Here is a 12,262-nt window from a genome sequence, read left to right on the forward strand (position 1 = left end):
TCTTGTTTAATTTGAAAGGGTTATATTTTTAGGAGTTACTCCATCTTTACACAAAAAATGTGGAAACTTCCAAAGAAAGGAAGGAAGTAATCAATTTTGAAAGTAGTTGTTTCAGGAGGGTTCTTTCTTCCAGTTGGTGTCTGAAAATTACTTATGCATGATCTACACATCTATGTATAAGCTACTTCTTTTGAAATTGATTACTTCCTTCCTTTCTTTGGAAGATTCTCACAATTTTTTGTATCAAAATGGAGTAGTAGAAAGCCAAAAAACATTATTTCTCAAGTGATAATGTCGCGTCTTCAAATACTTAAAAAATAATAAAAATGAAAACAAGAGTGGACTGTAAGAATTGTGGCATAAAGCGAACTCACCGAATTCCTAGCACAAATCCTTGCTTCTGAAAGGGCCCTTTCTTGGTGTGTTCTTTCTTCAGCTTCACTGGATTGTACAACAAAACGGGAAGTTAAAATGAGTTACCAAACAGTCGAATATGACACAGAGTCTAGAGCACACACGGTGAAATCAGTATTAGCAAAAATAATAGCGATTCACGTAGCGTACTTAGCATGAGATCGTAGGTAGGTCTCTATTCATATGGTTTAGATAGATAAGCATACTTCAATTGAGTTTTGAGCATGCGCCCTTAGAAGTCGCTCCATGCCAACAATAATAATAGTAATAAAAACAGAAAATTACAAATAAAGACGCAACAGATAAAGTCGTCCAGAAAACAGTTGAAAAATTCCATATTTTGTCAAGAACTTCAGCTGTCTATTTTATGGAAAATATCACCTTTATTTTTTAAACTCAAGAAAATATTCAACAGAAAAAAATCATTGTGAACGACTTTATCTTATACCATTGATACTCCTGTGTAATAGCATTCAAAAGTCTATATGTCTTATTCTCAATAGTTTTTTCATTTTTATAGTCTATTTCAAAAGAGTGTAGAGTAATAAATCATGAAGTGTCATAAAATTTGCCTGAATTTCGTTGTCGTCCATGGGCGTAGGCAAATCTTAGGATTATTAAACTTAATAATTAAAGTAAATTAAAAATTACAGACATAGATAATAATAAAAGGCCATTTTTGGGAAGTAATTTGGTCTAAAACTAAGTACCTACATGTATTTAGGTAAGTAAAATTTCTTAAAAAAAGATTAAGATTAATTTTAGTGGTTCTTGTAAACTTATTTAATATGCAATTTGGGTTCATATACTTGAGCATGATTTCTCAAAAAAGGGTAAACACTTAGTTCCGAGGTGCCATGTCATTATAATAATCCCTTTTTGACCCTGCCCACCAATCATGCAATACCTATTAAACCCAGGTAATTAAGAAAAAGGGTTTAAATATATTGTAATGGTGTCTTAAACATTCGAGTTATAATAGTAATTGTTACTACACCAATTAAACGTACAGTGATATTGTGATATAGAAATAGTGAAAAAGTTATAAAATGGGGACATTTACTCCAAAGAAAAGAAGTGTAAAAAATTCTCCGCTATCTGTTTGCGAAAAAGTTATAATTTTAAATGTATATGATTGCATAAAACACGATCACCCTAGTTTGTCTGTGCAAGAAAGTGTTGAGCGATGTGCCCGAATGACTGGAATTGGACAGTCCACGATTTTTAAATTATTGCGAGAAAGAAAGATATCAGGCCAGGTAAGTCCATGCAAGAGAAAATCAGGAAGACCAATAAAAATCTTAGATGAAGACACCAAATGTGACATTCGAAGAAAAGTTCATTCGTTTTATTTTAAAAAGGAAATACCCACTCTTGAAAAAATATTTATCGAGATAAGCCAAGATAACGATATTTCTTTGATATCCAGAAAACTTTTATGGAAAACTTTAAAAAGTATGAATTTTGCCTGGGAAAAGCACAATCGAAAGGCACTATTACTGGAAAGTGATGAAATTGTTTGCTGGAGACGAAAATATTTGACAACTATAAAGCAGTACCGCAGAGAGCAAAAGAAAATTTTTTATCTTGATGAGACGTGGATAAACGAAGGTTATATAGTCAAAAAAATGTGGCAAGATAAAAATATAACAAGTTCTCGCCAAGCTTTCATAGAAGGCCTTTCGACGGGTATTAAAGTGCCTTCGGGAAAAGGGAAGAGGCTTATAATTGCTCACATTGGAAGCGAAGACGGATTTTTAAAAGAAGGTTTGTTAAGCTTTGAGTCGTGCCGGACGGGAGATTATCATGAGGACATGAATTCGGATGTCTTCGAAGACTACTTCGTGGTTATGGATAATGCAAGCTACCATTCAAGGCGCTTAGAGAAGGTACCAACTTCAGCTTGGAGAAAGCAAGAAATTATTAACTGGCTGTCAAAAAAAGGTATTCAGTTTGAGACGAATTCAGTAAAGAAGGAACTACTAGCCATAGTAAAACAACATAAATCTCGCTTCATGAAATATGCCTGAGAAGATGTAGCAGAAAAGTATAAAGTAACTGTGCTGCGCCTACCGCCATATCATTGCGAATTAAATCCTATAGAACTTATATGGGCACAAGTTAAAGGATATGTTGCAAGGCACAATACCACATTTAAAATGAAAGATGTCAAGGTATTGTTTGATCAAGCCATTATGGAAATCACATCAGAAAACTGGCAAAAAGCAATCCAGCATGTTTTAAAAGAGGAAGATAAAATGTGGGAACTGGACAACTTGGTCGATCAGGTGGTTGACCCTATAATTATAACACCAGGGGATGATGACAGTTCTTCGGATGAAGACTATACTGATGTAGAATCATTTAATTGAATTGTAAATATACTGTAGCGGGATAAGCAATCTGGACAGAGACCAGTGTATCAGTGACAGTGACACTTTTGCTTAGGTTAGGGTTTAGAATTAAGGGTAGTCTGAATAATTATTTTCTCGGAAGGTTCTCGAAAATTGTACCTAGTAATCTCTAGAACATTCAATTAGGGTATAAATAGAGTGTTGTTAAACGTTAAGGGAAGTTCACAGTTTTAGTATTGTTCAAGTGTCAAATTGTAATAACGTATCCAGTAAAGTTCTTGTCGTTTTTGTGAATAAATTGATTTAAAGTCCCCACAAGTGTTTCAATACATAAAGTTCGTTCGTGTGTGTTTGTGAGTATTTCCCGATTTCGGTTCGTATATATTTTATTGTTACATTTTATATTTTTTTAATAACACTGTTCTGCTGTATTAAATTTTTATTTCCTTTAATATAATTTTTATGAATGCATATTCTTTTGGCAATTATCCCACTAGCGCGCCTCTGGCTCAGTATTTATCCGTCGATAACAATGGACAAATCCCTTAAAACAGGGTGATACCTACCTGCTCTTTATGAAACGACATAATTTTGCAATGCGGACTAGGGAAGTGACAGAATTTATTGACGGATCACCCTGTAGCGCTTTTGAATACTTAATGAGATTTTATTACTCTACACTCTTTTGAAATAGACTATAGTAAAAATCAATCAGTACCTAAATATTCGTCAACAGATTAGTCTGTTTGTCTGGATCTTGTTAACCGACTGCCATTCTCAGAACGAAATCCTCAAGGATGTTGATGGATTTTCTGGTTACGAGAAACTGTTGTCAAAACACATCAGTAATGCTTACAAAACACCCGGGAAATTTCCAATTGTCTTTCGCCCCTATTCCAACAAAATATTCAATTCTCCGAAATAATTGATTTTTCAAACCACGATGTATTCAACCGCGCGCAATTAGTAGGCACGCGTTGGTGTGTTTTTAATCGAAAAAAAAAAGACACAAAGGTGTGCTTCGAGGAATTATTCTTCATTGAAATTTTCGACCATCTGGAATTGAAAGGCTGTGGTGTTCCGACACGTGTTGTAGATTTTTCAATCAGCAAATGAGATTTAACTGCTTATTGACATATTTTTTAATCATTTGGAGGTGATTAATATTTTTCTTTGGAAAGTACAAATTAGGATTTCCATAGTAGGTTATTTGGCCATGATGAGAATTGGAGGAGTCTGGTGGAGACTGACACATCACAAAAGATGCGTGGGATGCGGTTTTTGGTGGTTTAAAACAGAGGTTCTCAAACTTAATTTGTATAGCGTCCACTTCGAGATTTAATTATTTTCCAGCGCCCCCAATTTTTTTTTACTTTATTACATCTAAAGAATCACAATCGCAGTCATTATTTTAATAATTAAATCATGTGTGTAGTGAAAATAAGACTTTCTGATGAGGGTAATGGAAAACACCATATATTAGGAAAACTTTCATTCATGTTATCAAAACAAACATTTCAATTTGAATTTTGAAATTGGTCTAATGTGAAGGATGAATTTTAATATAAGGCTCGAATTTACTCAAAAACAGCCGTAAGTCACAGCGTTCGGTAATCTGCAACCGATTTCTGTTTTCAGTTAGCAACGTTGCCACAGCACTAAATCCACGTTCACACAAATACGATGGGAATGCTATCAAAAATCGTTGAACGATGGACCACAATCCAGGGTACAATTGCGGGCTGGGCTTTTGTAGCCAAAATTCTTGGTACCTATCCATTTTTTTATTTCATTTTTATTTTCTCGTTCGGTATCAAATCTATGAGTTCTTCTTCCAGCTGGAGTGATCCTGCTGTGTTGACATTTGAAAAATAATCCAACACCCAGTCCGGTATTTCCAATTTTGAAATGTCCTGGAATCGTTCTGCGAAATCACTATGGAGGTTCTCCAAATGTTGGCAGTAAACAAGCAAGTCGTCGTTGTTGAAGGATATTGCTGACAAATTAGGGAAATTGCGGAACTCACTTCTGCCGATATTGTTCTTGTATAAGAACAATTTGGCTACGAAAGCAGCAATGACATTTTTTGTTTTAATCAAATTCAAGTCGTCACCTCGAAGTTGGAGATTGACATCATTAAATAATTTATGCAGGTCTGTCAAGTACGCAATATCATTCTTTGAAGTGATAAGGTTGTCGTGCAATTCTTTGTCTTTGTTTTCCAAGAACTCTATTACAGAGCCAAATAGATTGAAAAATCGAGTCAGACAGTTACCTCTTGATAACCAACGCACTTCTGTGTGAAATAGCAATTGGTTGAAATTTTCATCATTAGCAACACAAAGCTGATTAAATAATCTATCATTTAAAAAGCTGTTTCGGATTTTATTGACTGCTTTGATGATATATTGCAGTGATTGAGAGAGGCGGTCACTCAAATTTCTCGCAACCAAATAATAATATAATAATAATAATCGGCTTTACTCATCGAATAATTACAAATTACACACAGTGTAACAATCGATGAAAGGCGAAGTTCAGCTTGTGCTGTTTTTCAACTTAACCTAGGTATTTTTGAAAATAAAAATAAACCTATAAAATAGCAAATAATATTAACAAGTAACCATCAAATAATAAGCAAATCCAACAAACATACACATAATATAGCACATATATATATATAGATACACAATAAGTACTCATATACATACATGTACACACAAATATACATATACATGACACATATGTATAAACAAAAGAATCACCAAGAAGATAAACAGCGGTATGAGTTTCACATTAGATCAATCTGAATCAGTGAAGATAAAATTTGATTTTTTTCTTAAAATTATACAGAGAGTAATGCTTAAATTCACAAGGTAGAGCATTATAAAGAATGATGGAATTGTAAATGAAACTTCGAGTGAAACAGGCTGAAATGTGTTTAGGGATGATGAATGTATCCCGATTTCTTGTTCTTGATTGACGGCACCCAAATGTGCTGTACCTTTTGAAAATATACGATGGTTTTCTCTCGGATAGGAATTTATGCGTAGCAATAAGGATATGAAGTTGCCAGATTTTATCGAGTTTAAGCCAACATGATTCTTCGAATTTCAGTGAAATATGGTCGAATTTCCTCACCCCATATGACAATCGTATACAGTAATTTTGAATTTTCTGCAGGCGTTTCGCGTCAGATAGAATCAATGCTGGTCCGTAAATGATGTCACAGTAGGAGACTTTAGATAGAATAAGAGTTTCACAAAGTTTTAGTTTTAGTTTAGGAGTCATAATATCCCGGTTGCGATACAGATGCCGTAATATGGAGTAGGAGCTTTGACATAGACTACTAACATGCTTATTGAATCTAAGGTCTGAGTCTAACCACAGACCAAGATTTTTACATTCATTAACAATAGTAAGTTTGTCACATCCAATTCTAACATCTATTTTGTTCACTAATTCAGCCCTTTTACGTTTAGTAAAAGAGAGTTTAATTTTTAGTTGTGCGCGATAGAGAAGCTCGACAGATTTTCAAGATCTTCGTTAACCAATGCAACAGCATCATGCCAGTTGTTCTTGGCAAAACAATAAATAATACAATTGTGTATCATCAGCATAATGATGAATAGTAGAGTTCTTAATTATACGGTGAAAATCTGAAATATACAGTGAAAAGAGGAGAGGGCCCAGAATAGAGCCTTGAGGGACTCCGAACCTTATAGGTAATGTATTAGATGCATAGATAGTTTAGGCATATTAGCTGACTCCGATCTTTGAGATAGCTTTCAATCAAAGCAACGGCACTAGCTCCAAGACCAAAGTATTTTAGTTTTCTACAAAGAAGTTGATGGTCGATGGTGTCAAAAGCCTTACTATAATCAAGAAGGACCATTAGCGATAAGTCATTGTTATCAACTGCCTGGAATAAATCCCGAGTGATGTTGACGAGATCGGTTGTTGTACTGTAAGAGCTACGAAAACCAGACTGAACATGTGTAATAATGTTAGTATATGCAAATGTGTCTAACTGACTCTTAAGAGCCAGCTCGAATGCTTTGGACAATACAGGTAGTTTGCTAATGGGTCTAAGGTGCGAGAATTCTGTAGGATTGTCACATTTAGGCAAGGGTAATACTATTGCTTTTTTCCAGAGGGTGGGAAAGGTATTAGTTTCAATTGCAGTGTCGAAAATGTGGGTAATGTGGTTGATTAGGAAGCTCTCGGCCAGTCTGATCATTTTGATGGATATTCCGTCTGAACCAAGACAATTACTCTTGATACAATCCAGGTAGAGTTGCGTCTGGATAGGAGTAATAGCGTTAAAATGGAAGCTTGGCCCATTAGAATTATGATTATACTTATCAAGAAGAGTTAGATGAATATGGTTTTTTGTTGGGTGACTGATGTTGACAAAGTGAGCGTTGAGTTCACCCAAATTTGACAAATGTGGTGGAAAGGTAAGGTTATTCTTGGATTTTAGAATATCCAGAGATTCAAGAGTATTCCAGATCATTTTAGAGTTATCATTTCTTAAAGTGAAGTCCAGGTAAGCTTTCTTTTCCCGGCGAATCGCACATGTAGTAAAATTACGCATGTCTTTGTAATGTGCCCAATCAGTATGGGATTTAGATGATTTGGATTTTTTCAATGCGTTGTTCCTCAATTTAATGATTTTCTTTATATTGAAGGTGAGCCAAGGTGCTGGCGTTTTAGTTGTTCTGATTCTTCTCATTGGTGCATACAAATTGAAAATATGTGATATATTGTCATTGAAAAATTCAATCATACTATCAACATTATTGAGTTGAAAGAGGTAATCCCACTGGAGTGAGTGAAGATCGTTATTAAAACTATCTATGTCAAAGTTTCTAAAATCTCTGACATCAGTTATTGTTTTGTGGCCATGCACTATTTTCAGTGACAAAATATCACACATCGTTGCCAGATGATCGAGGACACCAGCGTCAATTACATTTATAGATTTAATATCATCTTTATCAGAAGTAACTAGAATATCAATTAGTGACTGACTATTACAGGATATCCTTGTGGGGACTTCAATAACCTGTGATAAATTGTAAGTTTTGAGAAAATTAAAAAAAATTTCAACCGAGTTATTGATTAATAGGAGATTGATATTGAATTCCCCAACCAAATTTAGTGAATCACAACTAGGTAATGAGCTAGAGACAATTTTTCCATTGTATTATATATGGTTTCTCCTTTTGTATCCGTCTCTAAATTTCTGGCAAATAGTAGTTCTTAATATATTTTCTCATGTTTAATAAACTTCACGTATGACAAAACAATGCTTCATTGGTTGGTAAAGTAGACTCATCTAACTGAATTGAGAATTTAGAAGTCTTCAGATGATTGCACAATGACTCTTCAATGTTTTCAGCCATCTCAACAATTCGTCTTTGCACGGAACTATTGCTCAAAGGAATTTTTCGGATAATATCTGCCGCTGGTTTATGGAGCACAGTAGTTATTACTTCTTTTATTGCCGGTAAAATTAAATCCTCTCCAATAGTGTGACGTTTACCTGTTTGAGCAATTAGCAAGAAGATATTGTAAGAGGCTCGGAGTCCGTCGTCGTCTTGCTTAGAAGCCACTGAAAAACGTTTTGACACAGTTGGCTGAGCTGAGTATTTCTTTTCCAATTCTTGAAAATGAGTCACACTTTTGTTTTTTTTTATCTGAATGTATTTCATTCAAATGATCTTGTAGCCATGAGGGTTTCGTCGCTTCATTCCAAAATGTTTTTTGGCAAAGAACGCGAAGATGGATTTGTGGGATTCTCAATCAATCCATATTTTATATATTTCGCGCTATACTGCCGTTTCTTTTTTTTGCTTCCGACATAATTTTGTCTTCAAAAATTCCGAAGTAAAGAATCGACTAATGTAAACTTGCTAATGACAGCACTCACAGTATTCACCACCGCAAGTACAGCACTTTACCTAGCTAGTCGCTAAATAAATTCACTTGTTTTTGTTATATCGTCGAATGACATTACTGGCTGGATGGCGCGCGCTCTTTTATATGAGGCAGCGGGCGGGCCTAGTGCTTTCGAGAATGGAGACTAGAAACTTCTCGCTTCCTATACGGACATTTTCAAACTTATACAATACAATAAGTTCGAAAATGTCCGTATAGAACGAAACTGCAGTAACAATAGTTACAAATGAAAGTGGTAAAAAACATAGAAAGTTTCATTTCTCTTTTCTTCATTAAGATTCATTCGGCTAATTCTCAATAAACCCCTCAGATTTTCTTCGGATAGCCTGTATAAAGATTCTATTTTTTTTTGAAATTGGAAAGCTATATTTCCTGTGTGTAAACGTCAGATTTAATTACTGTAATTCAGAACCAGCTAAATCAGAACACGAATATAATACACGAAATCGAAATGTACTCACCTACCCATACATCCTAAAGAAATCAATTTCTCAACGAGCATCTTCATATGTTTCGTTGAAATTTTATAATTCGCTACCTGAAACGATAAAAAAAATTAATAATGAGCATTTGTTCAAAAAAAGCTAGGAGTATATATACTCGAACGTGGGAGATATTTTGTACAAATGCTGAACTAGGACTTCAAATACTTACCTGGACTTGATACAACTTTAACGACATACATCTTTCGCAGATGAAATTCTCCTTACTCAATGCTTTCTTTATCATATTACTGTATTGAAATATTATTATAATGTTTATATACCTACCTGTTATTTTATTATATTACTTTATTGAAAATTCATTATAATTTTTATAGATCGATCTAAAATTAATTTTATGTATGTTTTATTGCTATAACGAAACAAGTACTTGGGTACTTATCGTTTTATTCATTTAATAATTATTTCAAAATGTATTTATATTTTATATTCTGTACAGCTATCTGTTAAGTGAATAAAGTTTCATTATTATTATTAAACGTCGAAGTACCGTCTCACCCACCATATTTCCCAGACCTCTCGCCAACCGACTATCATCTTTTCAAGCACTTCACTAATCAGGACCAGGCAAAATCGGTCTTCGTAAACCTAATCGAATCTCGAGCAGACACTTTTCATGCTTATGGAATTGATCGAGATGTGTTACTTCGATAAAAGTGCACAGTTTCAAATGACGTTTATTTCGATTAAATTGAATAGGTATTCTCAGGGCCGTTGCCATGGGGGGGATGGGAAGAGCCTCCCCCCTGTTATTTCTACTTGGGAAATAGTTGGGAAATTTTGGGCAGTGAAGATAGAAAAAATAATGGTAAAAAAATGAGAGAAAAGAAAGGGAGAGGTGAAGAATCCTGCACTGACACCTGTCGGATATAATTCAACGCTCTTCGTGTTATTAGCCAGGGGAGTAGTTGAATTCTGATAGGTGTCAGTCCATTAACCTACAGTGTAGGAAGTTGAGACTTGCCTGAATGAATTATTTTTTTTTGGATGATTTGGTCTAATAAAATTAGCCGGAACTTTTACCAGAAAATTTATTGCGAATTTCTACCTGAAATCATTGATGAGTGTCTGTTAGATATGAATAGGTACCAGTTTTAGTGTTCTCCATCTTCTGAAGACATAAAATTAGTTGGTGAAGCACGCGTCGAAAAGAGTGTTGCGCTTCTGGTGATTGAGAACAGTGTGTGTTTTCAACATTCATTACATTTAAACTTAGTATTGTAATAGATACACGCATACAAACTTTCATATAAATTATTTTCCTTGAAAATTACACCCCCACCAAAATTCAAAAACCCACCCTCCCTTAATTTAAATCTGATTCCACCCCTGAATGCAAGTTATATTATTTTCCATTCTGAAGGCGGACGCAGATTTTGGCTGCCGAAACGTTAAAATACAGGTATCGCATAACTAATTTTCTTATTTCTTTTTTCGATAGGCAAAGTTTTGAATACTACAAATTACTGATAAATAACACATTTTGGAAACGAAATCCAACAAAAACTCTGATTTCTCCACAAAAATTACTTTTGTTCAATAACATCGTCGTCGTGAACAATCATATCTATCTAAAATAGTTTAAGAACTACAAATATAGTGTCACATACAATGTTGTCGACTTCTGCTCACGTAGACCGTGTGGCCTAATGGATAAGGCGTCGGACTTCGAATCCGAAGATTGCAGGTTCGAGTCCTGTCACGGTCGAAATATTTTTTACTGGTGTCAAGTCTTATATTATCCAGAATCATTTCACAATTGTGTGTATGTACTGACTCATTTATTCACCTTAAAACGTTTTATCTGAAATTTTTGAATTTTGAATTGTTACGTCAATTTCCAAGGCAGTAATAAGTTTTCGGTTGTTTTCGGCCAATTGTTTTGAAGAGTAAAATAATTTTTTGGTGCAAAGTTATTTTTATTTTTTGTTGACACCGAAAATTACTCAAAATTGTACAGTATTGTAACAAGAACTTAATACTCAATAATATCAAATCACAAAACATCAAAATAAAACAGGTATTTTGGAACAAACTCTAAATACCTATTTTATTTTGATTTTTTGTGATTTGATATTATTGAGTATTGAGTTCTTGTTATAATACAATATAATTTCGAGTAATTTTCTGTGTTAACAATAAATAAAAATAACTTTGCACCAAAAACTTTGAAAATTATCTTACTATTCAAAAAAATTGACCGTGGTTAGCACCATAGTTGTGTAATTCGTAATATTATAGGTTTTTAAAATAAACCGTCATATATAGGATGCTCTCTATTTATCGCTTTAGCAATTTTTTTTGTAGTCCCCATTTAAAAAAAAAATGGGTAAAAAAATAATACTTTGCTTGGATGGCCATGACTTCAAATCTAGATGTATTTTTCAATGTTGAAAAACTTTCTTGAATAACATTTCCCGAGATTTTTCAAAATAGGAGTACTTTACTTTTGTCTCAAAATCAAATATTTGAAGGTTCTCCGTATATTTCGTGTCTTTTACTGTATTTTGGTGCATGTTTACTTTAAGGGGATGCACAAACTTTTACCAAGAATAAAATTTTGTCGAAAAACCTTTAATAAACAAGTTTTCCATATGGTGCATACTTTTTGGGGATGACACTGTATATACTAACCATTAATTTGAATATTCCAAAGTAATTCAGCTAATACCTCCTTAGTCAAAGTTGAAAGACAAATGCTGAAAACTGATTCAGCAAATAAAGTATTTAGGTGTTTATGTAGATTAAAACCTGAAATGGTTACAAACATAAAATATGCATTTGAAAAGCTCTATTTGAATCTATATAGATTCTGGTTGTTAAAAACAAGCCCAACCCTTGCAAAACTAAAACAAACTAGAAATTTTTTGTATTAGGAATTCAATCATTTTCTTTACAAACAAAATGATCAAAAAGAATTTTCAAAAATTAGTTAATGGGTTAATTTAAAAATTATCACTTTTATAATGTCTAATATCACAATAGCGTTCATGGAAACTCGACTAAGACTAAGAACTATGCAATATA

At 33.8% G+C, this 12,262-nt stretch overlaps 1 non-coding gene across 1 annotated transcript; it reads left to right on the forward strand.

Moving 5' to 3' along the window:
- The first annotated feature begins 10,870 nt into the window (after positions 1-10,870).
- TRNAR-UCG (transfer RNA arginine (anticodon UCG)) lies at positions 10,871-10,943 on the forward strand. Its single transcript has one exon. It is a non-coding gene; the product is annotated as a tRNA-Arg (tRNA).
- The last annotated feature ends 1,319 nt before the right edge of the window (positions 10,944-12,262 follow it).

Source organism: Leptinotarsa decemlineata, unplaced genomic scaffold (genome assembly GCF_025532065.1).
Source record: "Leptinotarsa decemlineata unplaced genomic scaffold, Ldec_3_MD MMD2_tig00000008_RagTag_RagTag, whole genome shotgun sequence".
Lineage (NCBI taxonomy): Eukaryota > Metazoa > Arthropoda > Insecta > Coleoptera > Chrysomelidae > Leptinotarsa > Leptinotarsa decemlineata.